We start from the raw sequence: 6000 nt of genomic DNA, 5'->3' as shown, positions 1-6000 counted from the left end.
GGCTTCCGCCTCAGGAGGGAAAAAGGTGCGTGCAGTGTCAGAATGGCCGATTACCTGCACCTGGCGCCTTTTATAGTGCTCTCAATGGCGTCCCCAACCCAGCCCAACCCAAGATGGCCGCCAAAACCGGCGCCCGGTGCTCTCAGCCGAGAGCAGGACCGGAACAGCAGGACGGGTAAGAGTAGACTTTTGGGTGCTACTGGGCGCTGGGGGGTCTCAACACACCTCTAAGATCAGGTGTGGAGCAAAACAGGTACAAATACAAACGCTAATAAAAACGAGTTAAAAGCGATTTAAAACACAGGGACAGACAGGAGACCTCCCGGCTTCCACCTCAGGAGGGAAAAAGGTGCGTGCAGTGTCAGAATGGCCGATTACCTGCACCTGGCGCCTTTTATAGTGCTCTCAATGGCGTCCCCAACCCAGCCCAACCCAAGATGGCCGCCAAAACCGGCGCCCGGTGCTCTCAGCCGAGAGCAGGACCGGAACAGCAGGACGGGTAAGAGTAGACTTCTGGGTGCTACTGGGCGCTGGGGGGTCTCAACACACCTCTAAGATCAGGTGTGGAGCAAAACAGGTACAAATACAAACGCTAATAAAAACGAGTTAAAAGCGATTTAAAACACAGGGACAGACAGGAGACCTCCCGGCTTCCGCCTCAGGAGGGAAAAAGGTGCGTGCACTGTCAGTGTGCAGTCTCAACATCCCTGTGCTAGTCTACCAAGCTTATGCCATCCTACAGGTGACAGTCTCAACATTCAGGTGCCAGCCTACCAACCTCATCCCATCCTAGAGGTGACAGTCTCAACATTCCCTTGCCAGTCCACCAAGCTTATGCCATCCTAGAGGTGACAGTCTCAACATCCCTGTGCCAGTCTACCAAGCTTATGCCACCCTGGAAGTGCCGGTCTTCTGTTCCATTGCCAGTCTGCTGGGCCCAGCCAGCCCAGGAGCTGACAAGCTGTTTCCTGAACCAGTTTACTGGGCCCATCCTCTCCAAAAGGTGACATGGTCTGAATTGCTGTGCCAGTCCCAAGAGGCATCCCGTACATAGGTGCCAGGCTCTGCATTAGCGTGCCACCCATTATCTATCCCATTTTAACCCACGTTAACAAGCTCTGTACTCCTGTGCCAGTTTCCTCAACCCACCCAGCTCTTTACCACTGTGCTGTGCATCCCCAACCAATCTCCTGAGTCCATCCAGTGCAAGAGGTCACAAGCTCTGAGTCTCAGTACCAGCCCCATGATCCCACCCAAACCAAGCGAAGACCAGTCTGCATCTCTGTGCTACGCCTCTGGCAATGCCAAGTCTAAGAACCATCCACTCCTGGAGGTGAAAGGCTCTGTCACCCTATGGCAGTCTCTCGGCCTACCCAACCCCAGCAGGGACGCACTCTGTATTTGTGTACCAATCCACAGCGGCTATTCAGCTCTAGAGGTGACAGGCTCTGTATTTCTCCTCCAATCCACGTCACAGGTCCGAGGTATGCACTTCAGAACACATTTAAGCAGGTGTCTCTTTGACAGATTATTTTTATTGTGCAAATCTGTGAAAATCCTCGTTTTGTAGACTTTTGCCTTTCATCGCAGAGACACCTGCCCCATCAAAGGAGACCAGGCCCCTTTAAGAACTCCTTCAAAGGGAAAACAGCAGGTGAAATCATGTTTTGTGGTTAAGAAAACACCTGAACTCACAAAGCGTAGCAGAAGGAACCAGGAACAGGGGGGAGTGCGAAACATGAAATGAGAGAGAAGCGGCGCTCCTCAGCAGGCTTGTGATCCCAGTATTCAAACAAGGGATCGAAACGCCGTCGACACAATGTACACCATATACGTTTACTAGATTGTTATGTTAACATGTAATGGTGTCAACACTATTCTGTCTGTTCTGTTTGTAATGTGCCCCTAAACAGACAAGCTTTTTTGCCTGAACCCTTTACTGTATGTTGTTTGTCCGTTCGTGTTAGTTGGACGCAGGCTGTGTCCCACTTATATATTTTTATCTTGAATTGATTGTTATACTTTACATAGTATATTAAATACCTGTCCGGCTGGACAGAGAGATATAGCACTGATTGAGTCTATATTATTGGTTTTGTACCAGATTGCTGTCTAAGGACCACTGTCTTTAGAAATTGTGTACCCTTAGCAGAACTAGCACTTCTCAGCCGGAGTGCTGCACTCTTAACAGAACCGGCACTTATCAGCAGGTCTGTTGCACCCATAACAGAACCGGCACTTCCCAGCTGATTCCTTAAAAGTGGCAGCCACTTCTCAGCAGGCTTCTATACCCCTAACAAAACAGGCACTTCTCAACAGGCTGCTGTACTCTATTCAGAAGTGGCACTTCTCAGCAGGTCTGCTGTACCCTAAACAGAGCTGGCACTTATCAGCAGTGCTTCTGTGCCCTTTACAGAGCTTGCACTTCTCAGCAGGCCTGCTACACTTTTAATGGGACAGCAACAACACTTTTCCGCAAGGCTACTGCATCATAATTGAGGCAGCACTTACACTTGTCAACAGGGCTGCTCTGCTTTTTATAGAACTGAACTGGCACTTCTCGGCAGTACTGCTGTATTTGTATCTGGACAGGGGGATACTTCTCATCACAGATGTTGTACTTTTAATGGGACAGAACCAGCTCTTTTCAAATGGGCTGCTGTACTTTTAACAGTGGCGGCTCCTCTGCTAGGGCACAGGAGTGTCGCCCCACTGATTTTAAGCAGTGTAACAAAGGAAAAATAAAATGATAATAAATGAACATTATTATCATTTTATTTGTTTCTGCGGCGGGCGGGGCTGCTTAGACGACAGAGCAGGGCAGGAGTGGTTTGCCCTCTTGGGCCGACCAAACAGTTATGCGCACTTTCCATGTTCTCCACACAGGCCGCATTACAGCCTGCATAGAGAACATGCCCAGGCTCCCTGTTCCTGGCTGAGCACTGAACCACGACGCTCAGACCAATTACAATGCTGCAACAATCACACTGCTGTATTGCAGCGTTGTGATTGGTCAGGGAAGCCTGGGTGCTTCCCGGTTCCCGAGCCCTGACGGAGGCGAGATGCGGCAGTGATAAGGTATGTTTTTTTCCTTTTTTTTTTTTAACATTTCCCCCCGCCTCGCCAAACCCGATCCGAGCCAGCTGCCACTGACTTTTAATGGGATAGTACAGTTACTTCCGAACATGGGTGCTGCTGTGCTTTTATTGGGACAGTATGTCCCTTCTCTGCAAGAACGTGGGCCTGATTTATAATTTGGTGGTCGGGGTGTCCTCCGTCAGAGTAAATTACTCCATTGCCCTGATGGAGGGCCTAGTGGCCTAATTTTGAAATGTCCGGTGGGCATTTCAAGCATTGACAAGAACTGCCGTCAAGGCGGTTCCTGCCAATGTATTGTAACTTTGCCGTATGGCTCCGTCAAACATCACAGAGCCATACGTCAAAGTTACAATGTTTTGGTTTTTTTTCAAAAAGAAAATCCCAAAACAAAAAATGGAAGAAAATGCCCCCATCGCCATTGGGCGTTTCCTCCCATGTTCATTGCCCCTTAACTCCAGGTGTTTCCTGGCAGTGACAGCGGCTATATGTCCTCCTACCAAAATTAGGCGGGCGGACATATAGCCAATTCTCTGACTGCCCTTACTCCCTCTGGCCATCAGAGAAGTTTGACTATGGCAGAGATGAAGTAGTCTCCGCTGTTGTCAAGCTATGGTCCGCCTGCCTTTACATCGGGCGACTGGACCATTATGTTGTTGGTGGGGGGGGGGAACTACACTGGCGTTGCAACGGGGTTTCCTCTCTGCCAGCATATAAATCAGGCACTGTATTCTTAGTAAGACAGAAATTCCGTTTTTTGTTCAGCTACTGTTCATTTAAGAGGACGGTTCTGCAATTTCTTGCCAGGGCTGCTTCACATTTAATGGGGCAGAAGTGTTATTTTTCAACAGTGGGGCTGTAATTCGAATGGGACAGGACCAACACTTTCCAGCCAAGCTGTTGTACTTTTTATGGAACTGTATTGTCACTTCTCAGCAGGACTTTGCACATTTAATTGGAAAGTGGGCAGTACTTGCAATGGGACCGTTCAGGCATTTCCCAGAGGGCTGCTACAGGCTTTAATGAACATTCTCTGCACTTATCGGCAGCTATGATACATTTTTAATGGGGCAGTACTGCCACTTTTCAGCACACAGTGCAGACACTTTTCAGAAGGCCTGCTGAATGTTTCAAATGATAGTACCTCTCCTTCTCAGCATCACTGTTTTAATGGAACGGTACAGGCACTCTCAGTATGGTTCCTGTGCATTTAGTGCAAAGAAGCTGTCAGTTCTCAGCAGGACTGCCATGCTTTTAATGGGACAGCGCTGACACTTCTCAGCAGTGCGGCTGTGCATCTAATGGGACAGAAACAGCACTTCTTAGATGCGCTCCTGTACATTTTAGGGGGTGGTACAGGCACTGCTTAACAGGCATACTGCACTTTTAATAGGACAGTACCAGCACTTCTCAGTGTCTGCCTGTAAGGGAGTCACTCCACCCACTCAAGTGTAAATCTGCTCTTTCCTGACACACCAAATATGGTCCCCAGCTTCACCCCATTCGCGCATTACAGAGGAGCATCCGGACTGAGCCCCTCAGATGAGTCCTGCTTCCCTCCAGCCCAGGGTGAGTCAGCCGCAGGTGCCCTGCCAGGGACACCCGAGGAGCTGGGGAGAAGGAGGGAAGGAAACCCTCGCCCCCGGGAGTGTAAGTGCCACAATAACAACAACAAGGGGTTTCCTTGATGAGACACCGTGTCCTCTGGCATCTGGAGATCAGATCAGGGGCCAGGAAGGAGCAATGAGATCAGAGGCAGGAAGAAAGAGGGGAGGAAGAGGAGGAGAGAGGTGGATGGAGTAAGAAATGGAGAATAGAAGAGGGAGGAGGAGGAAGCAGGCGGGTAATGAATAGAAAGAAGAGCGAAGAAAAAGAAGGAAGAGCAGAGTAGGGGAGGAAAAGAGAAAGAGGAGGACGGTGAATGAGGAAAAGAGTAAAAGGGAAGGAAAATCAGAAAAGAAGTATGGCCAGGAGGAAAGGAGGGAGAAGGAGGAACAGGAAAAAAGAGGAAGAGAAGGATGGAAAAAGAGGAGGAAGAAGGAGAAAGGAAAGTGGGAGAGGAAGCAGAGGAGAAGGAGAGGGAAAGTGACCGAGAGGAGGGAGGAAAAAGGAAGAGAGTGAAAGAGAAAGAAGGCAGGGTAGTAGTGAGAGATGGAAGAAATGGAGGATAAAGCGAGGATGAGGAAAAAGGTAGATGGAAGGGAAAGAGAAGGAGAGAAAGGAGCTCCACAAAAAAGAGAGGAGGAAGAAAATAGAAGAAGGAAAGGAGGACTAAGGTGAGGAGGGAAAAGAAAGAGAGGGCAAGAAAGTGAGACGGATGAGAGGATGATAAGAGGGAAAGAGGAGGAAGATGAGGTTGGAGCATGAGGAAGAGATGGAAAGCAAGAGAGAGGAAGGCTATTAGGAAGAAAGAGGAAGAGATTCAAAGAGAAAGAGAAGGAGGAGAGGAAGGGATAGAAAGAAGGTGGAGCAGGAGTAGAGGAGGGAGAAGGTAGAAGAGTGGGAAAGAAAAGGAAGAAGAGGGGAGGGATGAAAAAAGAAGGGAGAAAGAAGAAGAGGGAGGGGTAAGGAGGAGAGGAGGAGGAAGAAGGAAGATAGGGAAAGAGAAAAGAGTAGGGAGAAAAAGAGAGAGAGGGAAAGCGAAGGAGAGGAGGGGAGGCACTAGAGAGTGCAGGAGGAAGAGGAGAAAGATGAGTAAGGGAAAACTGGGAAGGAAGAGGAGGGAAAGGAAAGAAGGGGAGGGACAGAAGGGAAGGGACAGGGCAGGACGAGGAGGAGTGGAGGGAGAAGGAAGAAGAGGGAAGGGTAGAAGGAGGGAGAAGGAGGAAGATAGGAAAAAAGAAGGAGGGGAGAAGTAGAGGAAGATAAGGAAAGAAGGATGAAGACGAAAGAGGGGCGAGAAGA

The sequence above is a fragment of the Triturus cristatus genome, chromosome 4_2 (assembly GCF_964204655.1).
Source record: "Triturus cristatus chromosome 4_2, aTriCri1.1, whole genome shotgun sequence".
Lineage (NCBI taxonomy): Eukaryota > Metazoa > Chordata > Amphibia > Caudata > Salamandridae > Triturus > Triturus cristatus.
Note: the sequence above shows the minus strand (reverse complement) of the source record.